The sequence below is a fragment of the Rhinolophus sinicus genome, chromosome 17 (genome assembly GCF_057876585.1).
Source record: "Rhinolophus sinicus isolate RSI-liver-muscle chromosome 17, RSI-T2T, whole genome shotgun sequence".
Taxonomy (NCBI): Eukaryota; Metazoa; Chordata; class Mammalia; order Chiroptera; family Rhinolophidae; genus Rhinolophus; species Rhinolophus sinicus.
In genome coordinates, this window is record NC_142517.1 from 115185733 (window position 1) to 115209824 (window position 24092).

Genomic DNA, 24092 nt, shown 5'->3' on the forward strand with positions numbered 1-24092 from the left:
TTAACATAATAAAGGCCATATATGACAAACCCTCACTTAATACCATAATTAACAGTGAAAAACTGAAGTCTTTTGCTCGGTGTTCAGGAATATGACAGGGCTGTCCCATATCACCTCTGCTTTTCAACATAGTGTTGGGAGTCCTCGCCAGAGGAGTCAGGCAAGAGAAAGAAATAAAAGGCATCCAAATTGGGAATGAAGAAGTTAAATTATCACTCTTTGCAGGTGACATGATGCTATATATAGAAAACCTAAAGACCACCAAAAAGCTACTAGAAACAATCAACGAATACAGTAAAGTTGCTGGCTACAAAATCAACGCACAAAAGTCCATTGCCTTCCTATATACTAACAATGAAATCTCAGAAAAAATTAAAAAAAAAAAAATTCCTTTTGCAACTGCAACAAAAAGAATAAAAGACCTAGGAATAAACTTAACCAAGGATGTGAAAGACCTATATGCTGAAAACTATAAGAAATTTTTAAAAGAAATTGAAGAAGATACAAAAAAATAGAAAGACATTCCGTGTTTATGGATGGGAAGAATCAGCATAAAATGGCCATATTACCCAAAGCAATATACAGATTTAATGCAATCCCCATCAAAATCCCAATGGCATTTTTAAAAGAAATAGAACAAAAAAATCATCAGATTTATTTGGAACCACAAAAGACCCCGAATAGCCAAAGTAATCTTAAGAAAAATGAACAATGCTGGAGGTATCACACTCCCTCACTTTAGCTTGTACTACAGGGCAACAATAATCTAAACACCATGGTATTGGCAGAAAAACAGGCACATAGACCAATGGAATAGAATTGAGAACACAGAAGTAAAACCACATAAATATGGACATAGTTTTTGACAAAGAAGCAAAAAACATACAATGGAGAAAAGACAGCCTCTTTAATAAATGGTGCTGGCAGAATTGGAAAGCCACATGCAAAAGAATGAAACTGGACTGCTGTCTGCACCATGTACCAAAATTAAGCAAAATGTACCAAAGACCTAAACATAAATCCAGAAACAATAAACTGCATAGAAGCAAACATAGGTCCTAAACTTATGGACCTTGGGTTCAAAGAGCATTTCATGAATTTGATTCCAAAGGCAAAGGATGTAAACGCTAAAATGAATGAGACTATATGAAACTTGAAAGCTTCTGCACAGCAAAAGAAACCATCGACAAAATAATGAGGCAAACAACTGAATGGGAGATTTTTGCAAACAGTGCCTCCAATAAGGGGCTAATATCCAGAATATACAAGGAACACATGCAACTCAACAACAACAAAAAACAACCCAATTGAAAAATGGGCAGAGGACCTAAAGAGACATTTCTCCAAAGAGGACATACAAATGCAAATAGACATATGAAAAAATGCTCAACATCACCAACCATCAGAGAAATTCAAATAAAAGCCACAATGAGCTATATCACCTCACCCCGGTTAGAATGGCTATCATCAATAAGACAAATAGTAACAAGTGTTGGAGAGGCTGTGTAGAAAAAGGAACTCTCATACACTGTTGGTGGGAATGCAGATTGGCGCAGCCGCCATGGAAGGTAGTATGTAGGTTCCTCAAAAAATTACGAATAGAATTGCCATATGACCCAGCAATCCCTCTCCAGGGTATATACCCAAAAAATCTGAAAACATTTATACATAAAGATACGTGTGCTCCAATGTTCATTGCAGCTTTGTTTATGGTAGCCAAGACATGGAAACAACCAAAATGTCCTTCGATAGATGAATGGATAAAGAAGTTGTGGTATATATACACAATGGAATACTATTCGGCGGTAAAAAAGATGAAATAGGACCATTTGTGACAATATGGATGGATCTTGAGATTATAATGCTAAGCGAAAGAAGTCAAACAGAAAAAGTAGAGAACCATATGATTTCACAGGTAAGTGGTATATAAAACTGAAAACAACAAAAGAACAAGACAAGCAAATGAGAAACAAAAACTCATAGACATAGACAATAGTTTAGTGGTTACCAGAGGATAAGGGGGGGAGGGGGGTGGTAGATGAGGGTAAAGGGGATCTAACATATGGTGATGGAAGCAGAACTGACTCTGGGTGGTTAACACACAATGTAATTTATAGAGGATGTAATACAGAATTGTATACCTGAAATTTATGTAACTTTACTAACAATTGTCACCCCAATAAACTTTAATTTTTAAAAGAAATCACCCATCAAGACCTTTTGTAAAACAAAGATAAATTCTCATGCTTTGAAAAAAAAAGAAAAGTGTGTCACTCTTCTCATTTTTGCAAATCTCTTTAATGTCTGGCTTCATACCGTGTTTACCCGAAAATAAGACATAGCCAGATAATCAACTCGAATGCATCTTTTGGAGCTAAAATTAATATAATACCTGGTGTTATTTTACTAGAAGAGTGGATCTTATATAATATAATATATAATATAACAATGTAATATAATATGATGTATAATACTGTGTCGTATATTAATTTTTGCTTCAAAAGATGCATTAGAGCTGATTGTCTGGCTAGGTCTTATTTTCGTCACTTGCAGGTCGCGGAAAGAAGTTAAATTTGTATTTGTTTGATGGGAAACTTTTTGCAGGTTTTGGGCAGGGGAGTGAAATGTTCTTAATTAAAGAGGCTCTGCTGGCTGCTTTGGGGAGAGTAGACTGTTGGGAGGCAGAGTGGATGGAAGCAGAGAAGTCAGGAGGCAATAACAGAGATAGCAGTGAGTGTGACAAATAGAATACCAAGTGGCCAGATAAAGCAGTGAGAGGTAAACATGACAAGAATTGCTAATGGATTGGAGTAGGCTAACCCCATTGGAAGGTTTTGCCCCAGCAACCAGGCAAACGGCAGTGCCCTTTATGTTACTAAGGAGGCTTGGGGACTGGAGAGGTGGGATGGAGAACTCTGGTTTGTATGTACACAGGCACTGATGACCTCAGCAAGATTATTTTCCATGGAGTGATAGGGGTAGGGGGCAGACTAAAGTGGGTTAAGGAGAGAATGGGAGATGAGAAGCCAGCATCAGGGCATTTACTGTAAGAAAATGAGAGGAAGCATTCTAGGGGTTGTGAGCCATTAGGATGGGACAACGTAAACACGTTAGTAATGGGGAAAATCTATGGCAGAGTGGGAGAAATTCTTCAAAAAGGTAATTTGGGGCCCAGTGTTCTGCAGAAGTGGGGTGAGATCAACTTCACTGATAGAAGAGTTAGCTTCAGTGAGAAGATGGAGAAATCACAACCCCACCTACTCAGGGACCACTGGTGTCCGTGAATGAGGAATGGCACATACCAGGTTTGCCAGTAGAGATGACAGGAAGTTGAGAGATTGCCAGTGTCGTCTACACGGCTCTAATTATTCCCGTAGAGTTGAGCCATGTAAGGAGGTTCATTGAGATACCTGAGAGAGCTGAGTTTTGGGGGAATGGGGACAAAATTTCACTTAGAACAGAAAATAGTCAATAAACATGTGTTTTTGAAAATGCAGTTGAGTTTGGAGAACATTGGCCAATCTGACCTGTCAGTCTGATAACTTTCAGACAGTAAACATGCTCTTTAAATAGGACTTTTTTCTTTTTTTTTGTTCAATGTTCAAAAATAAACTTTCATTAGAACATAACCACGCTCATTTATTTATTTATTTATTGTTTATGGCTGCTTCTGTGATACAACACCAGAGTTGAATAGTTGAAACAGAAAGCATATGGCCTGCAAAATATTTACTACTTAAATATTTTAAAGGAAGAAAGTTTTGAGTCTCTCCATTTAAAGTAACTAAAATAGCCAAAACATTAGTAAAAGAATAACGAATTTGGAGGACTTACATTATCTGATTTTAAGAATGCAGTAAACAAGCTAGTGTGGGATTGGTGGAGAAATAGACACACAAACCAATGGAACAGAACTGAGAACACAGAAATAGGTCTACATAAAAATACCCTGGTAATTTCTTAACAAATGTCAAAAACAATTGAGTAAAGACAGTATTTTCAACAAATGCTGCTATAGCAACTGGGCATTTGTCTTGATAAGTTCATGGTACCATAACAGAACAGGCCTGTGGCATATAAACAGCAGAAATTTGTTTCTCACAGTTCTGGAGTCTGGGAAGTCCAAGGTGAAGGTGCCAGTGATTCAGTGTCTGGGAAGGACCCTCTTCTGAGTTACAGACTGTCAACTTCCTATTGCATCCTCACATGGCAGGAAGAGCAGGACTTTTTTCTTTTTGTCAAATGACATATATACTCTTCTGCAGAGCACCCTTAGCTAACACCAAATCACAGCTTCCCTCTGTAGTCTTGACTCAGCTGGGAACTTCACTCAGTTCTTTGTAGAATAGACATTTAATACATGGAAAAGAAATCACGACATCTCACAAGCCGCCTGGCAAGTTGAGAGGAGTCCCAGAGGTACAGAGATTGGCAGCTCTGTTCCCGCCTTGAAACCACGAGTGACTGAGCTTCAGATTAGGTAAGACAGAGATGAAGTTCACGAAATGCTAATGGAGGTGTGAGAATGCGGGGGTGTGAGAAGGACTGTACTTTGTGTGCATGTGTATTTCTTAAAAAGGCACTAAGTGCAGGGATGCTGGACAGTTGGAAAGCCTGGGCTCAGGCACACCCGTCTATACCACCTGTCCTGTTGCACCTCAGCTGCAGGGAGGCACTTGTGACCACCAAAAAGAGGTAAATGCTCAGTTTCATCAGAGATTTACACATTCAAGTATCATGTACAAGCACCAGAGATCTCCCAGCCAGGTGTGATGCACAGCGCATGGTAGGCACTCCAGAATTTAGTGAACAACTTGACTCTGCGCTGGACCTGTATGTGCTGCCCTTTCTATGTGGACAGGTGAGAACACAATGCGTGACTTTAGGATGCCTTTGCTAAGATGTCCATTCATTCCTGTGACCAAAACTGGGCTGGAAATAGGGCAAAGGCAGAGTAGGCAGCAGATGTGTGTGACTTGCAGTTGTGACCTGGCCTGTGGCTGGCCAAGCAAGTCTCTGTAACACCTAGGAATAAAAGGCATGTAAAAAACACATGAAGTCTGTCTCTCCTACCAGTTCTTATTTATCACAGAACTTAAAATGAGTGAAAGTCAAAGACCAGGGCTCTACTTTTTCAGATTTTCCTGGAAAGGCTTTTTACTTGTGCTGAGATCACCCTTTGTCCCACTAACTGGAAAAGAATAGTTTTGGGAGCCATTCTTGCCTCCAAGCTTTGGGACAGTCAGGCTCTATGAAATGTGGACTGCTGCAAGACCCTCAAGGACATTATGAGTTTGTAAGGTTTCGGTGAACTTTCCTAACCATTTTCCTCATGTTCCCCCATCAAGTTTACATTTCAAGAAGTATTGTTAGAGGTGAAATTGTGCCAAGAACTGAAATAGGCATAAAATTACATGTTATTCTATTCCCCTTTGGTGTAACAATTCATGTTCCTCATCATTAATCGGTAGGTCTTGATGTGTTATTGTTGTAATCGTCTCCTTGATAATTTGAAGTGTCTTTCTCTGTGGTTTGGGCAAACATTTTACAGGCTCACGACCAGAACAGCAGTGCGGTACATACCTTCATGGCTTCCTTAAAGCCGTCTCCCAGGTGCAGTCCGTTTTTAAGGGACATCCACGTGGCCTTTGAAATAAATGTTTGATCACTGTTCAGGTCATCGGGTGTCTAGACAATTGAGTGGTTATATATAGCTTAATGCCAAGTCACACATCGTATATTGCCTTTTACTTGTCTTTTTCTCTCGAGTTCTGTTGTTACAGAAACGAGGATAAAAAGTACAGCCATGTATAAAAGGTTCAGGTCACTGTGTTCTCTACTCTCCTTTAATTACATGTGTTAAATTATAGGATTAAAATATAGAATTACATTTGTTAAAAGATAAGGTCTGATGAGTTCAGAAGCTCCTGCCTGTCAGTCCGTCCAAGAAGCATCACTCGGCATCAACCCAAGGCCCATCCCATTAGAGAGTTCCCCGGGGCGCTCAGCAACCTCAGCAGTGAGTTGTGGGCCATAGGTTAGCCATGTGGTGCTGCTCCTCAGCTCGCTCACGTGGGAGTGAGACAGCAAACATAATGAGGGCTTTCGATCTGGCCTCCCTGGATGCTGGGAAGAGCCCTGCAGCCGGTGGCCAGGATGGCTAAAGAGGTATTTCCTGCAGACGCAAAAATACCCAGTGGACAGGGGAAATGTCTTTGTGGGTGGCTTTTAGGAAAACAGGAAAGAACAGCTCTTGATGGTATTGAACAGCATCAGAAGATCAAGGTCACAGCAGGCGGTAGCGAGAGGTGTTTTTGTTACCTTTGCCTGTGACTCTAGACAAGACTGTCATTCAGAATTCCCCACGTGCATATTCACAACTGAAGTGAGGACACTGGTGACTAAGGGAAGGGACCAGTTCTTGTCAGGTGCTGTCGAAGTGGCTTTTGGTGACAGTGCCCACTTTGGTAACAGTGTAAAGTGAGTGGTCATGGTCATGCTGCTTGTAGCCATCTTAGACCACAGTGTGACAGCAAATGATGAATTCAAAACAAACGAAAGTACTTTTGCTGTGGGAGCTGAAGTGACTTTGATCATTACTGTCATCAGTTTTCAAACTGTTTCTTTGAGGAGGGAAAATTTGTAATCACAAACACTAGCCCCGCCATGCTGCAGCTGAAAGATTCTCAAAACCTGCAACTAAGCTGGCTGGGGCTCTGGTTCTAGTTATACCATCAGAGAACACACAGGGAAATGTGTGGGTTTTCATAGATGTGAGCTCCAGGAGCACTGGTGGCTGTGTCTCACTGTCACAGGGAGGAAGCATTCTTGGTAAACGTCACAGGAAGGAATTCGGGGATGAACCGAATAAGCAACACAAACAGCAGAGCAAGCAGTGGGTTTATGAAAAGAAAGGAAATAGCACAGGACACGATGGTGTGAGAGTGGGCAGGCCCAGAAGAAGAGCAACTGCCCCAGAGAACAAGGAAGATTTGGATTTTATCACCTTTAAAATGAGGGCGCAAAATATTAAAGATTTAGGGGTGGCATCACAGGCATTCCCAGGACGGGTCCTTGCTGACTACTCCTTCCCATAGGGAGGAGGGATTTTTGTCCATATTTGGCCCTTGTGGGAACTGTCATGGCAGCAGGGGATGGAGATTTTTCTCGGTTGCCATGCTAATAATATTAGACTCCATTAGAAGTAGCTGAAGGTCACCTGAGGGGCAAGACGGTGTCCTGGATCTGCTATTGGCCCCCGGCACCCAGTTCTGGCCAGTCTGGTAGCTACACCTTTTCCTAAGGATTTCCTCTTCTCCTCCTTCCTTGTCCCCATCACATGCTCCTTCTCTGCCTCCCCGGCCCTGTTCTTTCTGCCTAAGGTAACATAGCTACAGTAAGACAAGCTCTAAACCCTGGTTGTCTGTGTGTGAACAGAGAAACACCAAAAACTCTGACGTTTATAATAGGCTGCTTTTGTTTATGATCTTTGGAAATTGGAAGACATTATGACAGTGTTTAGTGTACATTGGTTTCCCCCTGCTGTTGACTACTATTTGTAATGATCTCACCTTTAAGTCCAAATTTAACAATTGGTATTTATCACCTTTTCCTTAAAACATTTCAGTATCGGTCTATGAGCCTTCTTAGAACACATTTCCATCAAAAGAATCAGTTAAACTGAGCAGCTGCTATTCAGAAAATTTGCTGTGCCTGTAAATGGTCTGCTATTCAGCTATCGAGCCATTGAGAAACCAAACCCTCAGAAGATGCATATTGTGGAGGCATAATGCTTTTCTTCAGTGACTAAACCTCTATTAATACACATAGTAACCTTCCAAAGTACTGTATTTCTATACAATGAAAATGTATAACTGGAGAAAATATAATAGGGATGGTAAAGTACATTTTATTTCTGTACAAAATTAAGTCCTGATTAGCTAATTATCAAAACATGTGATTTGTATTTCTATAGAGGTATGGCCATATGAACAGGAAGTTAATTTTGGAAGGCGGTTCAGTTGGGTTTAAAGTTGAACAAATGAGAAAACCTCATCTCTGCTCATGTTCAGATTGTTCTCCATACAGGAGAATATCAAGCCTTTGTTGGCTTAGCCAAGGGATAAAATATTAATACTTGAAAGTTAAGAAACCAAATGTGTTTTAAAAATAAGCCTATCTCTTGTTTGTGGAGGTATTTATCATTTTTATGTAACTAACTGTGGGGGCAGAGCCCCAGAAAGTAGTTTCCAGGCTCTCGGCCTCACGTGGAGGAGTGCTGGCTCGGGTAGTAGATGGCCGTCAGCTGTGGCTGATTGGCCGTCAGCTGCAGCCAGTTAGCCAATTAGCCGCTAATATAACTGCTGCGGCTACGGAAGAAAGAGGAAAGAAGAGGAGAGAGAAAGACTGGAGGCTGGCGAGAGGATGGCGGCTGGGCTGGCAAGCGTGGATGGCGGTTTGCGGACAGTGTGGATCCAGCCTCCAGTGAGAGTATAGTGCCGCCAGAGAGAATATAGTGGTATGACTCCCCTACCTGTGGCTCCGTGGGTGTTCCTTTTTGGCCTCACCATATCCTGCATTCTTGTATGGGGAGCGGGAGCAGAGACCCTGCAGGCCTCCCAGCACGACAAATGGTGCAGCGAGCAGGGTCTCCCGCACGACAAATGGCGCAGCGAGCAGGGTACGGTGCCGGCCAAAGCTCTCCGAAGAGTGGTGGAGCAGTTTGTGTGTATGAACACCCAGTCTGAGGAAGACCAGGAGGAGCAGCTGCCGGAGAGCTGGACCCCCGTGGAGGGGTGGGAGGACGTGGACGGTTCTCCCACCAGCACAGGAAAAGCCATGCAGCTGCTGGAGAGATGGAGCCCCATGGAGAGGTGGAAAGATGTGGACGGTTCCCCAACCAGCACAGGCCGGAGAAAGCGAAGGTCGTTGCAGCCCTGTGGGCCGGGAAAGTTCCTGCTCAGGCAGCCCGGATGCGGGACTTATAGTCCCAGGAGGTAACGCTTGCTGAGTCCTCCGTGGGAGATAAGGGTGAGGTCAAGGTCATCCCTCACCCCCAGGACAGCCCTGGCGAACGACTATGGACTATGGGGAATTGCCTTCCATCCCTAATTTAATGGACAACTTGACTGTTTGTTTGGGAACATACCACCATGTAGTGGAACTGGGGGATATTTGCTTTTGTGTCTTGACTGGCCGCCATTGAGAATATGTAAGCACCTTGATTGTGAGTCGCTGTTGTTCCAGCAGGGTACCCTGAGAGGCACAGAGAGAGTGGCAGTGCCCTGAGAGCCCTGGCTGAGTCCAGGAAGTGTAGCTGTGCCCACAGAGAGTGGCAGTGCCCTGAGAGCCCTGGCTGAGTCCAGGAAGTCTGGCTGAGCCCTGAAGATACCCTGGCTGTGCCCAGGAAGTCGGGCTGTTCCCAGAGAGAGTGGCAGTGCCCTGAGAGCCCTGGCTGAGTCCAGGAAGTCTGGCTGAGCCCTGAAGATACCCTGGCTGTGCCCAGGAAGTTGGGCTGTTCCCAGAGAGAGTGGCAGTGCCCTGAGAGCCCTGGCTGTGTCCAGGAAGTGTGGCTGTGCCCACAGAGAGTGGCAGTGCCCTGAGAGCCCTGGCTGTGTCCAGGAAGTGTGGCTGTGCCCACAGAGAGTGGCAGTGCCCTGAGAAATCCTAGCTGTGCCCGGGGAAGACAGGTGGTACCCTAAGAAGTCCAGGAAGTCTGGCCGTGCCCAGAAGCACTGGTGGTGCCCTGAGAAACCCTGGCTGTGTCCGGGAAGACAGGTGGTACCCTAAGAAGTCCAGGAAGTCTGGCCGTGCCCAGAAGCACTGGTGGTGCCCTGAGAAACCCTGGCTGTGCCTAGAGAGCCTGGCTATGTCCAGGATATTGCATTCACCCCCAGGCTCCTCGCACAGGTCCCCTCGCGGAAGACGCTTGTCGCGTAGATTGTGAGGCGAGAGCCTGTAGGGGTGGAGTGTGGGGGCAGAGCCCCAGAAAGTAGTTTACAGGCTCTCGGCCTCACGTGGAGGAGTGCTGGCTCGGGTAGTAGATGGCCGTCAGCTGTGGCTGATTGGCTGTCAGCTGTAGCCAGTTAGCCAATTAGCCGCTAATATAACTGCTGCGGCTACGGAAGAAAGAGGAAAGAAGAGGAGAGAGAAAGAATGGAGGCTGGCGAGAGGATGGCGGCTGGGCTGGCAAGCGTGGATGGCGGTTTGCGGTCAGTGTGGATCCAGCCTCCAGTGAGAGTATAGTGCCGCCAGAGAGAATATAGTGGTATGACTCCCCCATCTATGGCTCCGTGGGTGTTCCTTTTTGGCCTCACCATATCCTGCATTCTTGTATGGGGAGCGGGAGCAGAGACCCTGCAGGCCTCCCCGCATGACACTAACTCTCTAAAGGGATTCCTGTGCACGTGGTACGGTTGACGCTGACTTAATACCTACTTAAACACTTGTAGGTGACAGCAGTGTGGTCACACAGCAAAGGACACCTCCCAGGTCTTCCTTTCCCACTTTGCTGAACTCGCCCCCTGGGGGTGTGTTCCTGGGCTGTTCTGGGAGGGGCAGTGGGTGCTGAGCATCTCGGGGTCATAGTCCCACCACGGGACAAACACTGTTTGAGTCCTGGGCTCTATCAGAGGTCACATCATAACGTAGGTTTTGTCCAGCCAAGACAGCTATCTTTAATCGTTTTGTCTTCCAAGGTTTAAAAAGTGCCTACTGTCCTGTTGTGGTGACACTTTCTCACTGTCGTGCGGGAGACCCAGCGGGGTCTCAGCTCCCGCTCTCCACATAAGAACGCAGGACACAGTGAGACCAAAAAGGAACACCCACGGAGCCATAAGTAGGGGAGTCATATCACTATAGTCTCGCTGGCGGCATCCGCCTCTCTGTAATCCGCTCTTGCTAGCTCAGCCACCATCTTCTTGCTAGCCCCAATTTGTCTGCTAGCGTAGCCTCAGCAGTTATATTAGTGGTCAATGGCTCACTGGTTACAGCTGATGGCCAACTAGCCACAGCTGATGATGGCCATGCAATCACAGTTGATGGCCATTTACTACCTGAGCCAGTACCTGTCTATGTGAGGCCGAGAGCCTGGAAACTGTTTTCTGGGGCTCTGTCCCCACACTCACCCCATTGAGATGAGGGGAACTGAAACTTGCTTGGTGACTTTGACATCAGCCCTGTGCCCTGGGACAGGGGGAGGGGTACCCTTTCCTAGCCCATGAAGCTTATTTATTTTAGATGAATCATTGTGGCCTCAAGAGATTGTCCCCCCAGAGAACACAGCCATGGTTCTCCATGGATCCAGTGGTTGTCGTGGGGATGTGCCCACTGCTTCTGTTGAGGGATCTCTACCTCAATAAGCCCCTTCCTGGTATCTGCTGGGTGAAAATGTTTGCACGGTCTTCAGAGCTAATACGCAGCGTGCATCGTTCCTGTCATCTGATCACTGTGTGTGGTGCCTGGTGAGTGAGCGTGGAGCCTGAATCACACAGCTGCACATTGGAATTCTGAAGAACGAGCCCCGAGTCAGAACACGAGGGTAGCAGAGGCCATGACCTCTTCACTCGTCCCAAGCTCAACGTGCTGGGATGCAGAAAGGACCACCAAAAGCTGTGCCTTGTGGGAACATCACTGCATTGATCCAGCTGGGTCGTCTTTATTTGTTTAAAGCAAAATTGAGAGCCATCGAGTAGCTCAGGATGATATTTTTGAAGAAACCCAGTTCACTAACCTTGTTCTGTATTGGTTGTGTTGTGTCCTCCCTCAGCAATGGGGATGAAAAGGTGTTTTTTGGAGCTATGTAAGTTTAATATTAATGTTCCTGCCAGTGTTTATGCCAAATACTAATTTGGCCTTTGCTCCTTGGCAGGTGACAATGATATGGTTTCAATATTCTCTCATCTTAGTAAAGACAGCTCAAAACCTACAGATAAGGCTGTAGAATCACCATGTGCTGTTTTCTGTCAGTCACCAATGCCAACATCTGTGGGTAAATCATGTTATGTAGTGATTAGGAAAATGGAGAGCTTTTTAAATCACCACATTGAACGGCTTATTCACCTTTCTGTGTCCCATTCTCGGTGTCTTTTATGGTATCTGTTCTATGACCAGAATTTAGAATATTTTCAATCAAATGTAATCTGTTAATGCTTTTCATCTGAACCTCTACCCTTCCTTATAATCATACATGAATAATTTCTTACAATTGTATGACTGATCATCTCTACATACATAATGAACTTACCACTCTAAACTGTCTTACTCAGTTTGTAGATCCCTGTTTTCTGTATCTATCACAGTTCAGTCCCAGGAGTTTATCAGACAAAAGCATCAGTGGCTCACCTTAGAGCCCTACACTGAGAACGTGTGATGTGAGTTTCAAATACTGGGTGTAGAGGGGACATGGGGTTTTAATGAAAAAGGTAACATACATGGGACCAAGTAAGATTTATGGCTTACGAGTCTTGAGTAAACAGCAAAATTATTCGCAACTGAAGTGGACACGTTTCACATGGACACTTGCTGTGGTCCCTTGGCATTACTTTAGAATAAGACGTTTTCTACCATAATGAATGTGCAAGTAAAATAGCTCCTTATGGTGCTTCAGCCATTAGACCTTTCCTTCCTACCTTTCAATAAGTCCAGCACACGCCTGCCTCATTCAAATGTGCTCAGAGGACCCAGTAACTAATGAGAGCGGATAGCGCTGGCACCGCTGAGTAAATACTGATGTCGCCCAAGTGCACGTTCATCGTGTTTAAGGAGCAAGCGTACAGTAACAGATGGCATTGCTATGAGGCACATGTCACACGACTCCCACATCTTTGGGAACCCAATTTTTAAATAATTCTCAGTTTCCCTTTGCTCTGGCAATGTCATCAGAGACCCAGAGGATCTCCCTTAGTGAATTAGCGGGAAGCAGCATCCCCAAACCCTGGCAGTGTAGACTTCAGCCCCCCAAAAGCAGCAGGAACTGTGAACTCTCTGAAGCAGGCAGCCATGTGGCTCATCAGGGATGTGTTCTTTTTTATAAAGTTGGGACCTTATGTTTTTTCTTTTCATTGTACCTGTGTTGTATTTGATTGCCTTTCCTAAGCCGTTTCCAAGTTATGTACCAACAACAACTAAACAGAACTGTGCAGAGCGGCTCTGAGGTCTTTGAGCACAGAGGTTTTCAGTGCTCCAGTGCCATCATCTCTTAAGGGAGAAATGAGGGGCTGTAACATCACAAGCCCCTGAGCTCCCCACAACCCTATATGTGTCTCCTCAGTTTAAGCAGCACCCCCACAGTGCAAATTCCAAAACTCCTCCCCTCTAACATTAGGAGTAGTAACCCCTCTCATCTCATGGACGGGATTCCTTCCAATTCTAAAGTCATCCACTGATATCCAGTGCCCCCCCCCCCCACCAACTTACTCCCTCCTGACTCAGAACTGCGTTCATTGCCCTAATGTGGGGATGGGGCAGTTTGGCTTTGCTCAGTCCTTTCCCTGTCCTTGTGTTTCTCAAGACATCCCCAGATTACCTGCCTCTGATCAGCTGAAAGTCCGCATGAAAAATGAAGCTTCTCTACATGTCATGCAGAATCCTGGATTGGATCCTGGAACAGATAAAGAACAGCAGTGGAAAATCTGGTGACATCCAAATGCAGTCTGGACTTAATAGCAATGTATCAATGTTGACTTGCTGGTTTTGACAAATGTACTAAGACAATGTGTTAACATTGGAAAGAATAGGTAAGTCGGGTATACAGGAAACCTGAATTATCTTTACAACTTCTCTGTAAATTAAAAAACAAACAAACAAACAAACAAACAAACACAATAGCAAGCAGTTTCTTCAGCCCCACATCTCAGAATCTCATTTCCTGGAGCTGAAGCCTAGGAATCGACATTAATAGCCCCAGGACGGTCCTCAGACTGAGATATAAAAATCTAGTCTTTTCTTTCCCTTTCCAGTCCAATCCTGAGCAGCTGCTTCCTCCATGCTTTATTTACCTTGACCTTGCCTCAGCCTGATGTAATCCTTTAGATCCTCTGCACCCTGATATATGAGGAGTAGTGTGATCCCACTTTCACGGATGAGAAAACGGAAGGAAGCACAGGTTAAGTAACATGTACAGGATCTCACAGCCCTGAAATCGGGGAGCTGGGCTTTGGGTCCCTAGTCAGTCTCACTCCCACGTCTATGCTCATAACCATCCTACGGTCTCTCAGTCATGTTTCCATGTGTGACACACTGAAGAGCTCTGTAATTAAGTCACTAAAGGAAGCATCATTACCAATAATACTCTGGCCCACCCTTTTCTCCCACCTTCTACGTCCCTTTGCTCCAGCTTGTGACTGTGTCCTTTCCTCCTCTCCCACTGGGGGGAAATGAGCAATGAGAAAGCCTGGGAGGTGTGCCCACTAGAGGGTCCTGTCCAGGTGAGGTACAGATGCCCTTCTGTCAGAACCAGCCCTGCTACTGTGTTCTCTGTTCCCCCAGCTACCCGAACTTAGGAACCCACCTAATCATGTTCCCTGCACTAGCTCTGACATTGAATGACATAGTGTCATGTTGTAATGCACCTAGTATCAGATTGGTCTCATCTCCCCAAGCAGCACTGTCAGCTCCTACTCCCCTACCTTTTCCACATATTCAGGCCTCACAGAACTGCTGGAGAACACGGGCACACCAGGCGCTCACAGGAGATGCTGGCTGGCAGACTGCTAGCTCATCTGCATTTTGCCAAAGCAGCAGCCAGTGAGAAAGTGCTCTGATGATAGTATCTCAGGTTCCCTAAGCTTCTGTCCAGAGTACCCGGGAGGTACCAAGTCTAAATCAATCTCTATCCTCTTATCTGGGCTCTCTGGCTGGTATTGTCAGCTGACTGTCAAGTTGTGGATCTAACTGGTGAATGATACACATTTTGGGGAATTCCTGCTCCCCAACCAGACACAGAACAGCACCAGCATGGACTCACATAGGTTTGGTACAGAGTATAGACGGAGGGTTGATGAAACAGAACAGGGTCTCAGCCTATGTCTCTGTTCTCATGTGTATTTGCCTTCATTCCTTCAAGTGAATCATGAAACAATAACGGGATAAGCAGGAGAAACCTATTAAGTACATTCAAGTAAGACAAGTTTTCATTAGTTTTGTTTCTAGTGATTGGAATTGGCTTGATTTTTTTTTAACTAATAAAAATCCTACCATTTATATTTTAAATGCATGTGAGAAACCTGTTTATGAAGTTAGAATCCACAGATCTCCTCAGGTACCCTGAAAATGCATGTGTGTTTCCATAAAAGCCTGAGGAGCAAAAGACTTGTACAGCATCTCTTTATTTTCTTTACCATTGTTTTAATGCACTTTAAAACTCATCTACATTAATTAGGAAACAAATACAGACATTTCTTTGTTTTTCATAAATAACTATTCTCCATAATTGGATAAAAATGTCAAATCACCATTTTTACCTTTCCACAAATATAATACAGACAAAAATTTTCTGAAATAGTAAGGTCAGCAAATTAAGGATCAAGAGACTAACATAACCACACACAGCTGTTTCAGTGACTTTCAGGAGCAAAACCAGAAAACTCACGACTCTGGGTTTTCCTTTCTTAGTGGGATGCATTCAGAATTATAATCACCTGCCAGTGATAACTTATAGATTCAAGTTGGCTGTCTACATATAAAACGTCTCTGGCTCAGATTTGTGAGTTCTGGATTTGACATGACAGTGAAAATACTGCATGGGAGAGGCTATCCAATTCTCCCAGCACCATTTATTGAAGAGGCTGTCTTTGCTCCATTGTATGTTTTTAGCGTCTTTGTCAAAAATTATCTGTCCATATTTATGTGGTTTTATTTCTGGGTTCTCAATTCTATTCCATTTGTCTATGTGTCTGTTTTTCTGCCAGTACCATGCTGTTTTGATGATTGTAGCCCTGTAGTACAAGCCAAAGTCAGGAAGTGTGATACCTCCATTATTGTTCTTTTTTCTTAAGATTGCTTTGGCTATTCGGGGTCTTTTGTGGTTCCAAACAAATCTGATGATTTTTTGTTCTATTGTTCTATTTCTTTAAAATATGCCATTGGGATTTTGATGGGGATTGCATTGAATCTGTATATTACTTTGGGTAATATGGCCATTTTAACTATGTTGATTCTTCCAATCCATGAGCACGGAATGTCTTTCCATTTCTTTGTGTCTTCTTCAATTTCTTTCAAAAATGTCTTATAGTTTTCAGCATATAGGTCTTTCACATCCTTGGTTAAGTTTATTCCTAGGTATTTTATTCTTTTTGCTGCAATTGCAAAAGGAATTGTTTTTTGTATTTCTTTTTCTGAGTTTTCATTGTTAGTATATAGGAAGGCAATGGACTTTTGTGCGTTGATTTTGTAGCCAGCAACTTTACTGTATTCGTTGATTATTTCTAATAGCTTTCTGGTAGAGTCTTTAGGGTTTTCTATATATAGTATTATGTCATCTGCAAAGAGTGACAATTTAATTTTTTCATTCCCAATTTGGGTGCCTCTTATTTCTTTCTCTTGCCTGATTGCTCTGGCAAGGACTTCCAACACTATGTTGAAAAGCAGAGGTGATAGGGGACAGCCCTGTCGTGTTCCTGAACATAAAGGGTTTCAATTTTTCACCATTAATTATGAGATTAATGAGGGTTTGTCATATATGGCCTTTATTATGTTAAGGTATTTTCTTTCTACACTTATTTTATTACGTGTTTCAATCATAAATGGATGTTGTATCATGCCAAATGCTTTTTCTGCATCAATTGGTATAATCGTATGATTTTTGTCCTTTATTTTGTTTATATGATGTATCACATTGATGGATTTGCGGATGTTGAACCATCCTTGTGCCGCGGGGATGAACCCCACTTTGTCGTGATGAATAATCTTTTTAATGCATTGTTGTATTCGATTTGCTAGAATTTTATTTAGGATTTTTGCATCGGTATTCATTAGAGATATTGGTCTGTAGTTTTCTTTTTTTGTGCTGTCCTTACCAGGTTTTGGTATCAGGGTAATGTTGGCCTCGTAAAATGAGTTAGGGAGTACTGTCTCTTCTTCAATTTTTTGGAAGAGTTTGTGCAGAATTGGTATTAGATCCTCTTTGAAGGTTTGGTAGAATTCACTAGTGAAGCCATCTGGTCCCGGACTTTTGCTTTTGGGAAGGTTTTGGATGACTGATTCAATTTCATTACTGGTGATCGGTCTGTTTAGATTTTCCAGTTCTTCATGGTTCAGCCTTGGAAGGCTATATGTTTCTAAGAACTTGTCCATTTCTTCTAGGTTGTTGAATTTGGTGGCATATAGTCCTTCATAGTATTCTTGGATGATCCTTTGTATTTCTGTGGTGTCCGTGATAACTTCCCCTTTTACGTTTCTGATTTTGTTAATCAGTGTCTTCTCTCTTTTTATCTTAGTAAGTCTAGCCAAGGGTTTGTCAATTTTGTTAATCTTTTCAAAGAACCAGCTCTTTGTCACATTAATTTTTTCTATTGTCTTTTTGTTCTCTATTTCATTTAGTTCTGCTCTAATTTTTGTATTTCCTTTCTTCTGCTGACCTTGGGTTTTACTTGTTCTTCTTTTTCTAGTTCTTTAAGGTGTAACATGAGGTTGTTTATTTGGGAGTTTTCTTGTTTCTTGAGATAGGCCTGTAATGAGATAAATTTCCCTCTTAAAACTGCTTTCGCTGCATCCCAAAAATTTTGGTAGGATGTATTTTCATTGTCATTTGTTTCTATGTATCTTTTGATCTCTCCTCTAATCTCTTCTTTGACCCAGTCCTTCTTTAAAAGTATGTTGTTTAATCTCCATATATTTGTGGTGTTTTCCCACTTTCTTTTTACAGTTGATATCCAATTTCAAAGCCTTGTGATCAGAGAATATGCATGGTATGATTTCAATCTTTTTAAATTTGTTGAGACTGATTTTATGTCCCAATATATGGTCTATCCTTGAGGATGTTTCGTGTACACTAGAAAAGAATGTATAGTCTGATGTTTTAGGATGAAGTGCTCTATAAATGTCAATTATATCCATTTCATCTAATGTGTCATTTAGGGCTACTATTTCGTTATTTATTTTCTGTTTGGATGATCTATCCATAGCTGTCAATGATGTATTTAAGTCCCCTAGTATAACTGTGTTTTGGTCAATTTCTCCCTTTAGTTCTGTTAGTAGTTGCTTGGTGTATTTCAGTGCTCCCTGATTGGGGGCATAAATATTGATGACTGTTATGTCTTCTTGTTGTACAGTCCCCTTCACCATTATGAAATGTCCATCTTTGTCTCTTGTTATCTTTTTCACCTTGAAGTCTGTTTCATCTGATATCATTATGGCTACACCTGATTTTCTCTGGGTACCATTTGCTTGGAGTGTCAATTTCCACCCTTTCACTTTGAGTCTATGCTTGTCCTTGTAGCTGAGATGTGTCTCTTGGAGACAGCATATGGTTGGGTTTAGTTTTTTGATCCAATCTGCTACTCTGTGCCTTTTTATTGGTGAGTTCAGTCCATTTACATTTAGGGTGATTAATGATATGTGAGGATTTCCTGTCATTCTATCTTTAGTTTTCTGGTAAGGCTGTGTCTCCATTGTTTCTTTGCCTTTTTGTTGTTGTCCATTATTTCTGTGTGGTGGTATCCTATGATGTTTCCCTCTGTTTCTTCTTTTATTTCAGTATATATTTCAATTCTGGATTTATTTTGAGTGGCTACCCTTAAATTTATGTAAAAGAAAGTTTGATATTTAGAGTATTCCATTTTCTTCAGCACGCTTACTTTCTCCATTCCCATATTCCGGTTCAGGCCTTTACTCTCCCCCTTTTTGAGTTTTGGTTGCCACAAATTGTCCCTGTTGATGGTGGTCGAATAGCCTCCTTTAGTATTTCTTGTAGTGCAGGTCGTGTATTAGAAAATTCCCTCAGCTTCTGTATGTCTGGAAAGGTCTTTATTCCTCCTTCATATCTAAAGGATATCTTTGCTGGATATATTATTCTTGGCTCATGATTTCTCTCTTTCAATAGTTTGAATATTTGGTTCCACTCCCTCCTGGCTTGTAGAGTTTCTGCTGAAAAATCCGATGATAATCTAATGGGCTTTCCTTTGTAAGTTACCGTCTTCTTTTCCCTGGCTGCCTTGAGGATTCTTTCTTTGTTGTTGATTTTAGACAGCTTCAATACAATGTGCCTTGGAGAAGGCCTGTTGGGATTGAGGTAACTAGGTGTTCTATTTGCTTCTTGGATTCGAGGGTCCAGTTCTGTCCACAAATTTGGGAAGTTCTCATCGACAATTTGTTTGAATATATTCTCTGTTCCGTTCTCTCTTTCTTCTCCTTCTGGTATGCCCATTATTCTTATATTGCTCTTTCTGATGGAGTCAGAAAGTTCTTGTAGAGTTCTTTCATTTCTTTTAAGTCTCAAGTCTCTTTCTTCTTCTATCTGTGTCATTTCCAGGTTTTTATCTTCGATGTCACTGATTCTTTGCTCCATCTGGTCAACTCTACTACCTAAGCTGGTTATTTCATTCTTAATTTCTTCTATTGAGTTCTTAATCTCCAGAAATTCTATTTGGTTCTTTTTTAAAATTTCAATCTCTTTTGTAAAATGCTCATGCTGTTCTTTGAGTTTCTGAGTTCATTTAACTGCCTATCTGTGTTTTCTTGTATCTCATTGCGTTTTTTCAGAACTGCAGTCTTGAATTCTCTGTCATTTAAGTCACATATTTCTGTATCTTTAAGTGTCTTTTCTGGAGATTTTTCACTTTGTTTATGAGCTATCTTGTTGCCTTGGTTATTCATGGCGATTACTGGTTTACTATTTCTCTTCCTAGACATCTACAGGAGTGACTTCTGCAACAAGTTGATAGGAAGAGGTCTTTCTTTTGTTTTCCAGTACTTGTTGGTAGAACGTTTTACTTTTTCTCCGACTGCAGGCTTTTTTTTTTTTTTCCTCTCTCACAAGGTAGTGCTATGTTTTCTCTGCACTATTCCAGCTTCTCACACACTGGGGGGATTCCCTGGGAGACGGGCTTCTCCTCTGTTAAAAGTTCGTCTAGGTCACAGGGCGCAGTGTCCCGGTGGGTATGCGGAGAGCTTTTGATGTTCCAAAGCTCTTCCAGCTCCTGATTCAGAGCCCGTATGTTTCAGCAGTTCTGTTTACTCCTGTAGGGATCCGTCCAGATAGGTGGGGGCCAGGGGCGGGGTGAGCTGTGAGAGGTGGCCCAGAGCAATGGCAGCAACCACCACCACAGCCGGTCCTGCTTCCACAGCTCCCTCCCCTTTGCCGGAACTAGTTGGGCTGTGAATTTGTGTCTGCGGTCCACAGTTCTCAAAACAGCAAATTTTCTGTTGTTTTGATCTGACGCTGCTATTGTTTCGCTTCTAGCACCGGGTAGGTGGGGGCGGGGCGAGCTCTGGGAGGGTAAGGAGGGGGCAGCTAGTCTCAGTGCCTAAGGCTCCGTTCTCTGCTCGGCAGTGAGGGCTTAAACCACCGTTTTCAGCCTTTTTCCCTCAGTCTTTTCTCCGAGGTCTCTGCCGTGTTATATGCTGCCCCCTCAGCCCTGTGGAGCCCAGGTGGAGCCCTAGCAGTCCGAGTTCTTCCCTCTCCCGCAGCTGCGGTAGTTTCGGGAAGCAGCGAGGTTGGAGCACTGAGCTAGGTCTGCGTCCTGTGCCCGCGCGGCTCCGTCTCCGCGCACTTCTCCCTTTCCTCCTCCCTCCACTCGCGCGAATCTCCCACCTGTAGGTGATTTCAGTCAGTAGTGGGCTTGTTCGTCTTGCCTGCCTGCTGTGCAGGGAGTCCTTTGTGGAGTTTTTATTGTTCGATTCTTTGTAAATTCCAGGGGAGCTTTACAGAGGTTCACCTCACGCCGCCATTCTTCCGGAACCGCTTGTCAGGTTTAAAATGTGGTCCCTTACCATCCATATTTCCCCCTTTTGGTCATAAATCAATATGAAGGATATATTGATGACCAACCTTTTGGTTGGATAGTGTGGTCCCACGGCTCATACCTAGGAAGTCTTAGTGTCAGTGTTTGTCTTGCTGAATGTTGGACCATTGGGGGTGGGGCAAGACCATAACCTTAGATGGCAGTCAAGGCAGAGTTATTTATTTATATTTAAAAGAAAATGTGAGCAAATGGGAGGCAGTCAGATCCTATATGTCTAAATAAAATATATTCTGGGTCATTTCTCATCTTTGAGCTATCATGATCTGAGGGATTTTATGTTTTTTTCTTGTTTTTTTCATCTAGTATAACATGTACAAACTAGGACCAATAACACAATTAAGAGCAGAAAATGTCTAATATTAGACAAGTATGAGTCTGAGGGGAGCAAACATCCTAGGCAACCAAGGAACCCTTTATATGCATTATCATAATTTTTATTAAGTTAATATGTTTTCCTCCCTTGTTTACTGTTATTTGTACCTTATGATAAGTTTGGCTAGATGAATGAAGATTTTCTATTATTTCATGATCTAGAAACTCTAATTTTTCTTTTTGCCAATTAGCGTCCATAGAAATGACTTTATGGGGAGGATTAAGTTCAATTTCCCAATACATTGCATTTTCGGTATCAATATTGTCATGGGTTTTATTCACCTCAGGCAAAGTTAATTTGCCTATGATTTCAGTATTACACCATATTCCCATAGCATTTACTGTAAACCTGGTGTCATTACAGTAGAAATCAGTATGACAGAAGAATTTTTCTAACGCTTCCCAATAAAAAACATCCCCTTCCCATATACCATATATCACTGTTTGTTGGGGTGGATATGACAGGCTAGGATTGGGTGAATTCAAAATTCCATATAGACTGGGGACATTAACCATTCACCTTTTTGATTTAATATGGCCTATTTAGTTTACATTGGAAGCACTCAAGTGTCATTCATTAATCTGATTTCTGCTAGTTGTATAACTGGGAACTGTAAGGTTTAATAGGGGCCAAGGTCGTAAGAACATAATAGTGTAAGTTACAATTACTACCTAAACGTTTCTAGAGGCCAGAACAGTAAGAGTTTCATAAATAAATTTTCTGTGTCTCAGCAGCCATTATAGAAGGCCACTTAAAAAAAATAGTATACATTCACTTCAGTTTCTATCTGCATTAATATAGTAGTCTATGTTGAGTTAGGGAGTAAGCATAATTGAGTTCTAATGTTATATATAAAATCCCTTTCTCAATGTTTATTTTCCACTAACCTTCCTACAACTTCACTCATCCTTCTCAGTTTGTCTCCTTTTCCTCATTCAGAAATAACTTACTAGGACAAACTACTTCCTTTTAACTTCTCTCAAAAATACACACACATCCCTTTTCTTCCTTCTGTAATAATATTTCTTCTAAATTTCGAAACCATAAAAATATTATGGATAATAAAGAAGTTATCTTATATACCTTTAGCAATTATTAACAGTTGAGCTATGTAAGCACAGAGTTCAAGAAAAGCCTAAAGAACAAGTATAATTATCATTATTAGCAGACAGGTAAAGACAATCAAACAAATGTTTATTTTAAGTTCAATATCAATTATGCAGGTGTACAGGCCTTCTCGATGTCTTGGGGTAGCTGTCTACCCCTGATGTCGGAGGCTTCTCATCCTTGAGGAGTCTTTGGTATCCACTGATAGGTCCCTTCCAACAAGATAGGAGTCTTTAATTGATGTCTTGTCCAATGGACAAACTTCCTAGTTGTGAGTCATGGTCTTTGAAGTCTTCATCTCCATCTCCCAGGAACTCACTGAAGTGAATCAGTTACTAATTTATTAATTTCTTTAAGATAATTGATGTCCTTGATAATAAGTAGAATGCCTCCTTTTACTTTTTTAATTTTTTAAATTTTAATGGGGAATATTGGGGAACAGTGTGTTTCTCCAGGGCCCATCAGCTCGAAGTCGTTGTCCTTCAATCTAGTTGTGGAGGGCACAGCTCAGCTCCAAGTCCAGTTGCTGTTCTCAATCTTTAGTTGCAGGGGGCGCAGCCCACCATCCCATGTGGGAATCAAACCGGCAACACTGTTGTTCAGAGCTGGGGCTCTAACCAACTGAGCCATCCAGCTGCCCCAGGATGCCTCCTTTTAGTAAGATTGGTTCATATGTCCCTTCACATAGGGTGAACAATGACTAATGAGGAGAAGGCCTGTGTTTACCAAAAGGAATATATCTCAGGTTGAGAAGCACTATAAGGAGAGCTTTTGGCCAAGGGAGATTAAGAAGAGCTTCTGAAAATTTACCTAGTTGAGTTTTAATTTACCATTTGTACACTCTACCAATCCAGAGGACTGGGGTGATAAACACAATGAAACTGCTGTAAAATAAGCCAAACATTACAAATAGATTATATTATTGACTCACTAAAATGAGTCCCTCAGTTACTATGTAACTCACAGGAAATTCTTGGAGGATTGTTGTTATTATAAATAACTTCCCTACCATTAAGGCTGTTGCTGTCCTGTAAGGGAATGCCTCAACCTGGTGAGAAAACATACAAATCATGACTAATACATATTTGTATCCTTAAGATGATAATAAAATCCAATTATTATACCTCAAATGGACCTAAAGGAAATGGAAAATGTCCTTGGGACCCATGGAGTGATTTTCCAGGGTTATATTTTGGACAGATAAAACATCTGCTATATACCTTATAAGCTACAGTAGGAGGTTTCTAATAGTTTTCTTTATTCCATGAAACCACCTTTCTAAGACCCAAGTGCAGTTAGCTCAGATACATGCTAAGGGTCAACGTTCCTTCTTTTGTTGCCATATTTTCTTTTCTTCTGCAGCTGCCCACTGGAACTGTAAAAGTCTTTTATTGATTTAATAGGGAGAAGAAACATTCTCAATTCTGGATAATTTGGCTGTTTCTTGCTGTTGGTCTAGCTGCAGTATCAGCTAAATTATTTTCTTTTCCTTCTATGACAGAAGCCTTAGAATGTCCTGGAATTTTGATAATTACCAATTGTTTTGGTTGCTATATGTTACCTAATTTAAATTCTGCAACCTGTTTTCCATTCTTATGGGCTGCCCTGAAGAAGTTAAGAAGTCTCACTGCTTCCACAACAAATTGTGAGCT

General features: G+C 42.3%; 1 long non-coding RNA gene across 5 annotated transcripts in view; it reads left to right on the forward strand.

Moving 5' to 3' along the window:
* The window catches only part of LOC109438113 (uncharacterized), a 76296-nt gene that overhangs the window by 17189 nt on the left and 35015 nt on the right, over nt 1-24092 (forward strand). The window contains exon 3 of one of the 5 annotated variants that reach the window (XR_012497265.2): nt 13511-13736. The exons of 3 other annotated variants lie outside the window; for them this stretch is intronic. This is a non-coding gene — a long non-coding RNA (uncharacterized LOC109438113). Of the gene's footprint in view, nt 1-13510; nt 15308-24092 lie in introns of those variants that run through there. One more of the 5 variants, XR_002136339.2, reaches the window with a different exon arrangement.